Source organism: Vicugna pacos, chromosome 4 (assembly GCF_048564905.1).
Source record: "Vicugna pacos chromosome 4, VicPac4, whole genome shotgun sequence".
NCBI lineage: Eukaryota > Metazoa > Chordata > Mammalia > Artiodactyla > Camelidae > Vicugna > Vicugna pacos.
Window position 1 is genome coordinate 17434100 of NC_132990.1, and position 15086 is coordinate 17449185.

General features: G+C 34.6%; 1 long non-coding RNA gene across 2 annotated transcripts in view; it reads right to left on the reverse strand.

The window, feature by feature from the left end:
- The window catches only part of LOC140695991 (uncharacterized), a 535357-nt gene that overhangs the window by 263616 nt on the left and 256655 nt on the right, over positions 1–15086 (reverse strand). The window contains exon 5 of one of the 2 annotated variants that reach the window (XR_012071891.1): positions 11909–11975. The exons of the other annotated variant lie outside the window; for it this stretch is intronic. This is a non-coding gene — a long non-coding RNA (uncharacterized lncRNA). The remainder of the gene's footprint in view (positions 1–11908; positions 11976–15086) is intronic. 2 annotated transcript variants of the gene reach the window in all.

Sequence of the window (15086 nt, forward strand, 5' to 3'; positions counted from 1 at the left end):
TATTACACTCGTTAATATATATGCACCCAATATAGGAGCACCTAGGTACATACAAGAATTACTAACAGAGATAAAGGGGGATATTGAGGGGAATACAATCATAGTTGGAGATTTTAACACTGCATTAACATCACTAGACAGATCTTCCAGACAGAAAATAAACAAGGCAACAGAGAAATTAAATAGAAATAGAAAACAATAGAAAAACTAGATTTGGTGGATATTTTCAGAGCTTTACACCCCCAAAAAATAGAATATACATTCTTTTCAAGTGCACATGGAACATTTTCCAGGATCGATCATGTACTTGGACACAAAAGAAACCTCAACAAATTTAAGAAGATAGAAATTATCTCAAGCATCTTTACTGACCACAATGCCATGAAACTGGAAATCAACAACAGAGAAACAAAGGAGAAAAAAAGAAAAGCATGGAGATTAAACAATATGTTATTGAAAAAACAATGGATCAATGAGGAAATCAAAGCTGAAATTAAAAAATACCTTGAGACAAATGATAATGAAAGCACAACCACTCAAAACCTATGGGACACAGCAAAGGCAGTGCTAAGAGGGAAGTTTATAGCGATACAGGCCTTCCTCAAAAAAGAAGAACAATCTCAAATAAACAAGTTAACCCACCACATGAATCAATTAGAAAAAGAAGAACAAAAAGCCCCAAAAAGCAGCAGAAGGAAGGAAATAATAAAGATCAGAGAGGAATTAAATACAATAGAGATTAACAAGACCATAGAAAAAATCAACCAAACCAAAAGCTGGTTTTTTGAAAAAGTAAATAAAATCGACAAACCTCTGGCCAATCTCACAAAGAAGAAAAAGAGAGAGCACAAATTAGCAAAATAAGAAAGGAAAATGGAGAAATTACAACAAACAAAATAGAAATACAGAATATCATACGAGAATATTATGAAAAACTATATGGAACCAAACTGGATAACCTAGAGGAGATGGACAAGTTTCTGGAAACATACTGTCCACCAAAACTGAATCAAGAAGAAACTGAACACTTGAACAATCCGATCACTAGAAAGGAAATAGAAATAGCAATTAAAAACCTCCCTACAAATAAAAGTACAGGACCGGATGGCTTCACAGGGGAATTCTACCAAACATACAAAGAAGAACTCATACCAGTCCTTCTCAAACTCTTCCAGACGATTGAAAAGGAGGGAACACTCCCAAACTCATTCTATGAAGCCACCATCACCCTGATACCAAAACCAGGCAAAGACACTACAAAAAAAGAGAATTATAGGCCAATATCACTGACGAACATAGACGCCAAAATCCTCACCAAAATTTTAGCAAATAGAATCCAACAACACATAAAAAAGATTATACATCATGACCAAGTGGGGTTCATCCCAGGGACACAAGGCTGGTTCAACATACGCAAATCAATCAATGTAATACATCACATCAACAAGAGAAAGGACAAAAACCACATGATCATCTCAATCGATGCAGAAAAAGCATTTGATAAAATTCAACACCCATTTATGATAAAAATTCTCGCCAAAGTGGGTATAGAGGGAACGTATCTCAACATAATAAAAGCTATATATGACAAACCTATAGCCAGCATAGTTCTCAACGGTGAAAAACTCAAAAGCTTCCCACTAAAATCTGGGACAAGACAAGGATGCCCACTATCACCACTCCTATTCAATATAGTCCTGGAAGTCCTAGCCACAGCAATCAGGCAAGAGAAAGAAATAAAAGGGATCCAAATTGGAAAAGAAGAGGTAAAAGTGTCATTATATGCTGATGACATGTTACTATATATAGAAAACCCTAAAAGGTCCACAAAAAAGCTACTAGAGCTGATCGAAGAATTCAGCAAGGTAGCAGGTTACAAAATTAATGTTCAAAAATCAGTTGCCTTTCTTTACACTAATGATAAACCAACAGAAAAAGAAAGTAAAGAAACAATCCCCTTTAAAATAGCACCCAAAGTAATAAAATATCTGGGAATAAATCTAACCAAGGAGGCGAAAGAATTATACACAGAAAACTATAAACCATTGATGAAGGAAATTAAAGAAGACTTTAAAAATGGAAAGATATTCCATGCTCTTGGATTGGAAGAATCAATATTGTTAAAATGGTCACACTGCCCAAGGCAATCTACAGATTTAATGCAATCCCTATCCAATTACCCAGGACATATTTCACAGAACTAGAACAAATCATAATAAAATTTATATGGAACCATCAAAGACCTAGAATTGCTAAAGCATTACTGAAGAGAAAGAAAGAGGCTGGAGGAATAACTCTCCCAGACTTCAGACAATACTATAGAGCTACAGTCATCAAGACAGCATGGTATTGGTACCAAAACAGACATATAGACCAATGGAACAGAATAGAGAGCCCAGAAATGAACCCACAAACTTTTGGTCAACTCATCTTCGACAAAGGAGGCAAGAATATACAATGGAATAAAGACAGTCTCTTCAGCAAATGGTGTTGGGAAAACTGGACAGCAGCATGTAAAACAATGAAGCTAGAACACACCCTTACACCATATACAAAAATCAACTCAAAGTGGATTAAAGACTTAAACATAAGACAAGATACAAGAAACCTCTTAGAAGAAAACATAGGCAAAACATTATCTGACATACATTTCAAAAATTTTCTCCTAGAAGAAATAAAAGCAAGAATAAACAAATGGGACCTAATGAAACTTACAAGCTTCTGCACAGCAAAGGAAACCAGAAATAAAACAAGAAGAAAACCTACGGAATGGGAGAAAATTTTTGCAAGTGAAACCGACAAAGGCTTGATCTCCAAAATATATAAGCAGCTTATACGACTCAATAAGAAAAAAATAAACAACCCAATCCAAAAATGGGCAGAAGACCTAAAAAAGCAACTCTCCAAGGAAGACATACAAATGATCAAAAAGCACATGAAAAAATGTTCAATATCACTAATTATCAGAGAAATGCAAATCAAAACTACAATGAGGTCTCACCTCACACCAGTCAGAATGGCCGTCATTCAAAAATCCAAAAATGACAAATGCTGGAGAGGCTGTGAAGAAAGGGGAACCCTCCTACACTGCTGGTGGGAATGCAGTTTGGTGCAGCCACTATGGAAAACAGTGTAGAGATTCCTCAAAAGACTAGGAATAGACTTACCATATGACCCAGGAATCCCACTCCTGGGCTTGTACCCAGAAGGAAATCTACTTCAGGATGACACCTGCACCCCAATGTTCATAGCAGCACTATTTACAATAGCCAAAACATGGAAACAGCCTAAATGTCCATCAACAGGTGACTGGATAAAGAAGAAGTGGTATATTTATACAATGGAATACTACTCAGCCATAAAAACCGACAACATAATGCCATTTGCAGCAACATGGATGATCCTAGAGAATGTCATTCTAAGTGAAGTAAGCCAGAAAGAGAAAGAAAAATACCATATGAGATCGCTCATATGTGGAATGTAAAAAACAAAAACAAAGCATAAATACAGGACAGAAATAGACTCATGGACAGAGAATACAGACTTGTGGTTACCGGTGGGGGGGACGGGGTAGAGGGTGGGAAGGGATAGACTGGGATTTCAAAATTGTAGAATAGATAAACAAGATTACACTGTATAGCACCGGGAAATATACACAAAATGTTATGATAAATCACAGAGAAAAAAAAATGTGACAATGAGTGTGTATATGTCCATGAATGAGTGAAAAATTGTGCTGAACACTGGAATTTGACACAACACTGTAAAATGATTATGAATCAATGAAAAATGTAAAAAAAAATGTGCACAAATATCCTAAAAAAGCATCTACAAGTACCTTTGGTCACATTATTCATGATAGTCTTCAACTGAAAATAACTCATTGGTAGTATATCCATGCAATCAAATACCATAAAGCTAAGTAAGATTACTTACTACTGATAAATAAATACTATAGCATGGATATTTCTCAAAAGCAAGATACAAAAGATTAAGTACTTACTATTTAATTCCACATGTATCAAGTCAAGGAGAGAAAAAACTAACCCATGATAACAGAAGTCAGAATATTGGTTATTTTGAGTGGAAGCTTGCAATAGGACTGAGAGATAGGTTATGGGATTGCTGGAAATTTCTATATTTTGATCTGGGAACTGCTTAAATGGGTGTGTTGGCTTTGTAAAATTTCCCTGCAGCATACACAAGATTTGAGCACTTTATGTATATTGTATTCAACATGAAATTGCCAGTTAAGTAGACATAAAAGAAGTTAAGAAATTGCAGGTGGATTATAGGGTAAATATAACGGAGAAAACTGAAGAAAAAGTTAAGAAAAAAATAAGATCATTGATATCTTCCATCTAGAATATTAATGATACAAGAGTGAAATGCAAAGTGAGCATTTGAGACAGGTTAGTATGCTTTAGTGTTTTTTAATATGCTTTGGAATAGAAAAGCTGCAATATTTCCTTCTTCTAGAGACTAAATCTCAGAGTAATGTAAATTATATGAGCAATGAGGAGAAATTTTTACCGTCTCAGATAATAAGAACCGTTGAGGTAGAGATATCCCAATCTTAGTTCATTTATTAGTTGAATAACAAAATAACTCAGTTTTGGTTCATTCTTCCACATCCACATGTTGGTTTATAGCTAGAAGAATGAAATCACCCTCATGAGTTTAAACAAGATTCATGCTGTGGTGCTAGAGACAGATCTCGTCTCCTCTGAGGGTTCCTGTCTCATAGGAAGGGAGTGAAAAAAAAAATCTCTTAACAAGGAGTATGCTTGCAATGAAAATACGGGTACATACACCACACTCACATGTAGGGATAAACTCAAATATCCTATACAACTCCTATTAACAAGGCATAGGGCATGCTTTTTGAGCATCATCTTATGCCTTGCATAAACTTCTCTGTTTTCCTTTTTAGTGAAATACATTTCTTCCCTGGGAATTTCATCTCTCTACTAAAAATTAGTCACTGCTACTAAAGACAATTAAAATTAACAGGTACTAGAAGCAAATTCAAATTTAACTTTCACAAAAACCCTATGAAGCAAGGTAGATAAAACTGAAGTGAAGCTCAAAAGGACTATGTGCCTTTCCGAAGGTCACACAGCTAAATACAGATAAATCAAAAATTTAAACTCTGCCCTGACAAAGGTAAAATCCTAAATCAGGGGCCAGCAAACTTATCTTAAAAGTGATAAATAATTAATATTTTATGCTTTGTGGGCCATTTAGTCTGTGGGCCACATAACTCTATATCATAGCATGGAAATAGCAAAAGCTAAAACACAAACTAATGAGTATAGCCGTGTTCAGTAAAACTTAATTTACAAAAAATAGCCATAGTTTTTACCTGATCTATTAATACGGAAACAATAAGACAAATCCAGGTTGCAGAAAATTCAACAAAAAACTGACCTGGACTGTTCAAAAACAGTGTATTGGGCACAAGAATTGTTCTAAATTAAAGGAAACTAAACAGACATAATAACTAAAAGCAATGTATATGCTCCTTAATTGAATTCTTAATAAATGAATTTAAAGAATACTTATAAAGGACAATTTGTGTACACCTGGGAGATATTTAAATATGGACTGTATAATATATCATATTACTATATTGGTATTAAAGTTCTTGGGTAGGATTGTAGTATTATGATGCTGTAGAAAAATGTTATTTTTCCTTGGAGACAGACTAAAGTAAAGGAGGAGAAAGGGCAGGGGATGAAAGTGAAGTAGGAAAGAAAGTGGTGGGCCATGTTTCCCCTGTGGCCATGGTTTCCTGTTCCTCTCCTTAAATTTCATAATACTCTTGGTGCCCACCACGTATATTGAAGGCAATGCTGCTTCCAAGAGTTTCACTTATTTATCATCCACCACTTATGCGTGAGAAGATCAGAAGGTCTACTTCTGATCAACGGCCTCAGCGTTGCCCTCAGTTGGGCAGAACTTCAGACAGGTTTTTTTACTGACGATAAACCACTGATCTTCTTGTCCTTAGAACAGTTACTTTAGAAAACTTGCATCTGTAATTTCTTTCTCTGCCCTTTGAGATATAAACCTTCTACAATTGAAAGAATATCTTTCTCAAGGACCTGGGAGCCAGTTAATCCCTTTGAAATGTAATCATCAAGAAAGATAGCACCTCCCATCACCCAGGCTCTGTGGGAGTAGGAGCCTAACTTTGAAAACTCCAATTAGCAAACCCTGATGGCCTAATCACATTTACCAACTTACTCCATATTGTCCTCTAGTACTTTTCCATTAGCTCACCCAGAGCTCCAAAACTTTCCAGCCTTTTGTTTCATGGAGTGGAGTTCAATCTTTTCCCTAATTCAATGGTCTTCAATAAAGTTTTCCTTGCCATTTTTAACAAGTATGCATTGCAATTTTTCTCTTACTTTCTATCACAGAATATTATTGGCTACTAGGTCTCACACTATCAGGCTTGGATCAATTAGCAATTGTGATTCAAAATTAATGTAATTAATTTTACAATGTGGTCTTGTTTATGTTTGATTTCTTCATGAAACTAGGCTCTCAAGAAGGAGATCAAACAAAGCAAAATAGATTTGAGTGAAACCTACCTATGCCCTGGAGTTATGTCTAATCTGTTATACCACAAAAGCTGCATTTTCTGAATCATTGTTCATCAACAGAAAATCATGTGGGTCACCAGCTTCCCAGATAAGTTCACCTGGGAAACTCTGGTAAAATATTTAAGGATGATCAGGCTTTCTTTTGTTCACCACATCATGACATATCTTCCTTGATACATTGATTGGAAATCTAACTTTTGAAAAATATCCAGAAGCAAGCTATATTCTACTGGTGGGCCTTGTTTGCCAAAGATCACAAAAGCATGGTCTCAAACCAGGATAACAGAGTTCTAAATCTTTAATTACTGAGATGCCTTAATTTCAGGAAAATCAGACAACACTGACTTTCCTGTGATTGCCTTACTCTTGTGCCAGCCTCGTAGTTTTTTTGTGTGTTTTCTTTTCCCTGAAGTCAAGTTGGAGCTTTCTAAAAAGAGGAGTGGAAATAGAAAGAACAGGAAAGGTAAGGTAGAGGAGAATGAACCCACTGAATGCATCTGTGCAACACACAAAAACTCAGCCAAGGGTTGAGTAGCAGCTGAAAGCCACCATCCAACCCTTAATTCCAGGCTCTGGGTCATGTCTTTTTGTGGGGAAAGATGGCTTTTTCCTCAAACAAAGGCATCCTTCATTCTCCTAGCCTTGCTCCCTAGGAGCACAACTGTCTAGAAGGGGAACCTTTTTCAAATTTGTCCTTTATCTAGAGAAATCTCTTTCTCTTCTTAAAAAAAAAGATACTCAATATAACTCTAGACTTAGATGAGAAGCTGGCATCTCTAAACCAAACCATACTCTGAATTTATGCCATGGAGTGATTATATACAGCAAATTTAAAAGAAAAAAATAGTAATGCAATCAGAATTCTGAGTCAGACTTTTGATTTTTCCAACAATCCCCCAAACAATGTTATACTTGACTCAAACTCCTTTAGCTACAAAAGATGACAATGAAGTCAGAGGTCCCCAGCATAAGAATTAAATGAAATGACAAATGAAAAAGTGCTCTGAAAATGTTGCAAACATTATCTAAATGCAAACCATGACTGCTAGGCAAAGGAGATTTAGTTGTTTTGTTTGTTCTTTATGACATATTTTTTGATTCTAGTATTCTCTTGTCTGCTTCACATCATCTTCCTCCCCTTGTCCTCCCAATACAGCACTGAGGGCTTAACAACTACAGTCACTTTTCCCATCAGTAGTCAAAGTGTGTTTAAGTTTGTTGTTGATTTTTCTTTTTAATTTAATTAGAATTTCAATGAAATAATCGCAACTTTATGTACTTTGCATGGTGATTTAGAGGATTATGTTTATTTTGAGGATTTTTTTAATCTTTGGAGGAGAGCAGACAATAAACAAAAATGAATAAAATCATCACAGAAATTTATTTAGAATAGTAAAAAGGAAAATGCTTGTGAAATTCCACTTGAACATCAATATGTTGGGTGTTCTTAAATATCCTCAACAAAGCTATTCAGTCATTTATTCTGACAGTATTAGAGAAGCAGAAAATCTCCTGAGCCTCAGCATTTTGCTTGTCTAATCATCTATTTCATATTCCTCAAAACAATGGAAAAACGTGATCACAACCTCTGAGGTACTGTTTCCCTTCACACTCTTGTTCTGTAATTTCCTCCCTTGGTTAGCAATTAATTGATTTTGTAGCTGGTACTTTATCTGAATATTCTTTTGGACTAGGAAGCATAAGTTTATATACACACACATCTAGTAGTTTTGTTAACTATAAAACACCACATAAGTTAATTTGATATACATGATGATGAAGGTCAACACAGAAGTTGTATCATTTTTAAAATAACAGATGCACATACTGATCTCTTACCTCTAACCTGCCATGCCCTAGGACAAACACTTCACCTACAATATATCATTTAATTTTCAAAGCCCTATAACACAATAAATAGTTGTCTCTATTATTTTATGCAGAAATGAGGTAAAGTGATTAAGTTGTAGATCATTGGATTAAAAAGTCTGAGCTCTTAAGTATCACTTAGCAAAGCAAATTGCACTGGCACCTTCTGCAGACTTTTCTAGTGGATGTAGCCCATGACATCAACATGCACTGGATCCCTGAGTTTTACCCGAAATCCCTCACTTCCCTCTAAGGCTTACTTCACCTTGATGGACCCCAGTCCATGGATTTTCATGAGCTTTCAATTTCCTTCCAGTTAAAACAGTCCATAAGTCATTGAGGAATGTACCTACGGCCTATATAATCTGTTTAAAATGTTTTATTTTCCTTTTGCAAGTATCTTACAAACTACACACAAAAGTTTCTTAAGCCTATGTTATCATGTATACATTTTAAGAAATCTCCACAGACTATTTTCACAGATTGATTCTTAGTTTTCATGGAAATGAAAATGGAAAGCAGCTCATATTTGCAAGTTAGACTCCCAATTACAGACTTTGTAATGTAAATTTAAAGTTCAATCGCAGAAAAGGATAAAAAGGAAAACCAAGGTTTTAAAAAAGGAGGATTCCTTTTTGCCATCTTGAATTCAGTGATTCCTGGAAAGCAAAATAAGTAACAGTATACTGATTTATCGTCACTTCCTTTTATCTAGATCTCTCTCAGTTTCTTTCTCTAGCATGTTGCACTTGGATACAGCAAATTCATTTTTTGCATGTTTCATTTCTAACAAGAAACATAAAAAGAGAGTTACTATATTTATGTTGCTTTTATAGTTTATCTATGTTGTTTTTATAGAGTGGCAACCAAAACTGAGTAACAGAAGTCTACTAAAAATTCTTATATATTAAATACTTTGCTCCAAAGTGTAACTTTTTATGCAGAATGAGTAAAATCACAATGCCCCTCGCAGTAAGATAACAGGATCAAGCTCTGTCCTCTATTGCTGTTTCATATGGAACCTAACGTTTAACAGTCAGCAGTCTGGGGAAGTGGAAACAGCGAACCCTATCCACTCCACATCCTCTGTCTCCAAGGCTGCTCTCCAAAGGATCAGCAGTTGGCTAAATTCTGAAGGTAGACTTTTTTTTTTTTTTCACCCACTTTCCTCTCATTAACTTCTCTTTCATCTGGTGTCAAGGACCTTCTCTAGTCCCTAATGTCAGGAAGATACTTAGTAAGTTCTTCTTGCTCACCCATTTTCATTCAGGCAATTTCTATTTATTGTTATCATACAAAACCCAGCTTAAATATTACCTCTTCTAGGAAAAATTCCTGAAACCACCAAGACAGACCTATCATCTCCCTGCCACTTAAGCTTTTATAATAGTCATGATCCTGAATTGTCATTTATCTGGCAAATATTTATTGAATGTGATGGTCACTGGGAATATAGGTAAAAAGAATATAATGCTTCCTGCAACTTGATGTATTTTAAACAAGCAATCTAAAAAAATTTATACAAAATAATACGAAGTTAGTGAATGATATGACACCAAAAAAGGAAGGGTGGAATAAGTGGGCAGAGAATCTTCTTTTGAAATGGAGGGTTTCTCTGCAGAGATGACAATAATTCAGAATATATATTTAATTTTCACACTAGTTTTAGAAAATGGTGAGGTCCTTATATATGGTCCTATTTCTACCACTTTTCAAAATCTTTAAAATATAGTAAATAAACATTGAGCAATGAAATTAATGATTCACATTTGTTTGTGAAAGCTATAATATCTTATTATTGGTACATGAGGAAGCTCACTTTCTCTACTTATTAGAAGAGGGAACTTGTGTGAAATGCTCTTCCAATCTGAGCCTCTACTTATTGTTCAAATAGGAACAATAATAATTATCTTGAAGAAACTATTTTGGGAATTAAAAAGTACTGCATGTTGAAAGTATTTGACAACTACTATGTACTAAAAAAATAGGATTTTTCTAAGGTGGGGTTTCTAGTAACCAGTTCCTGGCATCGCAGATACAAATTATTGTTACATGACAACAGTAGTGTGGTCTCTTGCTTTTCCCCTGACTACATTGCTCCTGGCTTCATTGTGCCTGGTTACATAGTGCTCAGAATTGGTCCTGTAAATTCCATGAGTTTTCTAACAATTGTGAGCAACTGAGAATCCTGAATAATTAAAGTTAATTTTCTCTTTAATTATTACACCATCATATTAAGTAGGTGCTTTAAAGGGTTCCTATTTTACAGATGAGACTATTGAGGCTCAGAGCTGTGAAGTAGTGCAGCCAAGGTCCACAATTACAACATGGCAGGCCCTGTACATCATCATCAATCTCCTGACCTAAGAGCTTACATGAAACCTCTCCACTACACATACAGCCCATTCTTTTCCTCTGCACTCAATTTCTTACAACCATTGAATTATCATTGACAGTGGCAGCATAATAAATTGACCCCCATTCCTAATACAATATTTGACAAATGTGAATCCAGTCTCTGTTTGAGCATTTCTAGTGACACGTTGTTTTGCTCTGGGAATGTCTGAACTGTGTATAGGTGCTTGTGTGTATAAATAATCTTTATATTTATATAAATAAATATAACATATTACAGAACATAATTAATATACCATATATTTTAATTCTATTACACATAATATTAGATATAATATATTACATAATATCAATTTATCCCTTGGTATCCATGGGGGATTGGTTCCAGAAGTCCCCTCCATACCAAAATCCACAGATTTATCAATTCTTTATATAAAATGGTATAATATTTGCATATAACTTATGCACATCCTCCTGTATATTTAAAAAATTTCTAGATTACTCGTCATACCTAATTCAATGTAATTACTATGTAAATAGTTGCAGGTACACAGCAAAATCAAGTTCTGCTTTTTGGAACTTCCTGGAATTTTTTTTCAAATGATTTTTGATCCATGGTTACTTGAATCCATAAAAGGGGAACACATGGATACAGAGAGATGACAGTCTACCTATAAGATGTATATACACATATGTAATCACACACATATATTTATCTTTATCACATAATAAAGATTATCCAGTATATAATAGTTTATATTATATAATATTATGTAAAGTTATAATATGTAATAGTTTATTATTATATAACATAATAATGATTTACTTTAAATATGAAGTTGACATTTAAAAAGCACCAAAGTAATTGGTTCTCCCAAAAGCACTTAAGTAAAATGGTGAAAATACCGAAGCTTGGAGAGCTCAAATACTTTTAAGAAATACCTTATCACTCAGCTGATAGGTTAAAACAAAAACAACATTTTCAGGTTCAATGTCAAGTATTTTTTACATTTTGACATTAAACATTTCTTTTTTTACACTGACTCAAAGTACTTCTCTTTATAATTCCTCACCTTTGATCCTAGTCCTCAGTTTAAGGGCAATCCTTGATGTTTAGTCTCTGCAGTATAGTCAGGGGCCCTAAAAATACAGATTTTGAGTGTTAAATGAATACTAGTGTGAAAGCAGCTGTTCTCCAGGCTAAATAATCTCTGCTCATTCATTTTCTATATTCAATTGAACATGGTCCTTAGAAAGTCATCATTCATTGGTCTCTGAGCTGCTTGATAGGAGTAGAAGTTGCAAGAAATGTAAGAGACAGAACTGACCTCAGAATATGAAGAGAATTTTTTTTAAAGATAACTGATATCAGTATAAGTACTTCCATGTTCTTCATCTTACAAAACTGATGAAAGTGATTTAAAAAAAAATTGCTTACAAAAATCAAACTACTTATACATCTTAGAAAAAATACTGTTTATAAAGTGTTTTCATGTATGGAATAATGGTTAATTCAAGTATTTTTAGTGATCTTAGACTAGGCTAAACTTATGAAGGGTGGGCATTCAAAAAGCAGGGGTTAGAGAGTCTTGTAATCTGTTTCAGGAAGCTCTATGTGAAAAGCTGTGTATCTAACCCCCCCAAAAAATAATAATAATAATTCTTCAGTCTTACACAGCTCTGGTCTTTGTTTCTGAGATGGCAACTAGAGGGGCTAAAGACAACAAAATCTACATAAATCTGGAAATTTCTTCCTGAATTTCCTGAGCCTAAGGAGTGCTGTGTGAAGGTACATAAGTGTATTCTGGTCTTGCCCATGGATAAAAAACTTCCTTTTACATTGCAGTTGCCTGTACAGCACTTTCCCTTACAATGTAGTAAATCAACCAGTCAATGAAAAAAGTGGTGGTACCCCAAACAGCATGGCCCTCATGTTCAAAGAAGTCTATTTCTCTGCTTTGTGTTCTAGAGTTCCAATAGAGATTGTGACAACAGGATGATTTTGCTGACCTCACAGAAAACAAGTAACAAAAGGAAAATAATCAGACTTGTTGTGCAGGATGCCAGTAGATGCTATGAATAAAGGCAGAACAGCAGCAGTCAGCCATGTTCTGCTACTGGAAAAGTTTAGCTAATCAATATGGGGTTTGTGTCTGGGAGTGTTTGAGTCTAGGCATGAATTGAGCAAGACACATTAGGAAATTTTCTTCCTCATTATATTTGCCCTGTTCCTGAAGCTAAGAAAGAAAATATGATCAGTAAATAACACAATTTGTGAATTTTAAATTTCACCAATTTTTGTTATTTATTGTTACTTTATTTACTGCTTCATAAAATAAAGGGACATGGAAATAACTCTGATTTTCTCCCTAGTTTTTATTACAAATTGAATAGTAATATTTCACATTCAACCCTTTGGAAGTGAAATATTTAAAGGATATGTTTCTACAAAGGGTCTATACACTTCCCTCCTTTTAGAAGAATGGAATTGTGATTGTCTTTAAAAGTATATGTTGACTGCTTCCTGATATACTTTAAAAATACACTAAATGTGCACTAAATAAATAAAGCTTTCATATATAAGTGTTTTTTTCTTCATTGGCAGGAGGAAATAGGTGTTACGGTTATAGACTAAGAATTGTGATTTGGATTTAGATTTTATCTGCATAAACTGATAATGAGTACACCTCAAAAGCTTTTAGAAGAAGCATTGTATTTATATGACCCACACTCTGGAGATGCCAGTTGAGTGGTTCCAATGTGGGTACTGTTTCCCCAAATAACATTAATTTTCCCACAATACTATTAGTGAGTACACGAAGCAATGGGAATTCTCATACATTGCTGGAGTGAGTGCAAATCAGTAAATCACTTTGGAAAACAATTGGCATTAGTAGTTACTATGAAGATTCACATAGTTCAGGTCCCAGCCATTCGACTTTTCAATGTATAATCTCAAGAAATTAGTGATTCTTGCACATGTGCAAAGGTGCTCACAGCAGTATTGTTCATAATACTCCACCTCAGAAATTACTCAAATAGTTATCACTAAAATGAATGATCTGTAATGTAATCATGTAATGGAATACTACACATAATGAAAGGGAACAAACTAATACTAGCACATAAATAAATTTCCAAAACATAATGTTAAGCAAAAGAAATGGACACAAAACAACATACACAGTATGAAATTACATTCATATAAGGTTCAACCTCAGGTAAAACTCATTATGTGTTTTAAAATGCATATATTAATAAATAAAACAAGAAAATTATTGCCACAAAACATAGGATATGATTACACCAAAGGGGGCAATCTATTGTTTACTATTTGATTTCACCTCCTTTTACTTTAAGAGCTTTTTCTTTCTTTTCCTTTAGCTATTTTCAGCTCTACCTTCAGTTCCTATTTCCCACTATGAACCATATTCAACTGGTAAAACTACTTGGTGGTCTTTACATAACGCTCAATACTAATAACTTCTCTTTCTGTATTATTACACAGAGTCCATTGCCTTACTCACCTGCCAGGAAATGAAAAGTAATGCTGAACCCTACAATGTGAAATCACACCAAATAGCACTTTTAGATGAAATAAACAAAACACCCACTGCTTCAGCCTCCAAATAGCCTCTCTGAATATCAGTACCTTATCCCTGTCTGAGAAATAGTGAATCAATATAAAATATACCATATGTTTCATCACCTTTCTCTCTTTAAGATCATTGTGAAGGAGATAGGAAGAAGCTAGAGTAGTTTTCTTTTTAAAGTGAGCATACATGGGGATTTGATATCTTCTTGCTGTGGGTGATTAACACACTGGGGAAGAAATGTGCAAAATAGGCAATCAGTACTGTTTCCAGGGCTGCCAAGCTCTTTTCATAGAACTAAGAAGGCCTCAGAAGGTTCTTCAGTCCTAGAGTTCACTCATGACTGAGTGCTGGAAATGCTGAAGGATGGGGTACTCACTGCAAAAGTCAGTCCGTATATACTAATAATCTTGTAACTCTGTTAAGGTAAATAGGTTGTAAAGAGCCACTGTTTTTTTAAGATATATGACAACATTACTACAATGCCACAGTATAGTAGAATTTTACAGAGAAGTTCATGGAGAAAAAAAAAACACCTGACTTTTAATCAGCACATTCTACATGATGGGAACTAGCCTTAGACTATCTGTGTACTAGGAGACGTCATTACCCTTTCCCTTATTTTAACAGATGAAAAACTAAAATTCAAACAGATCAA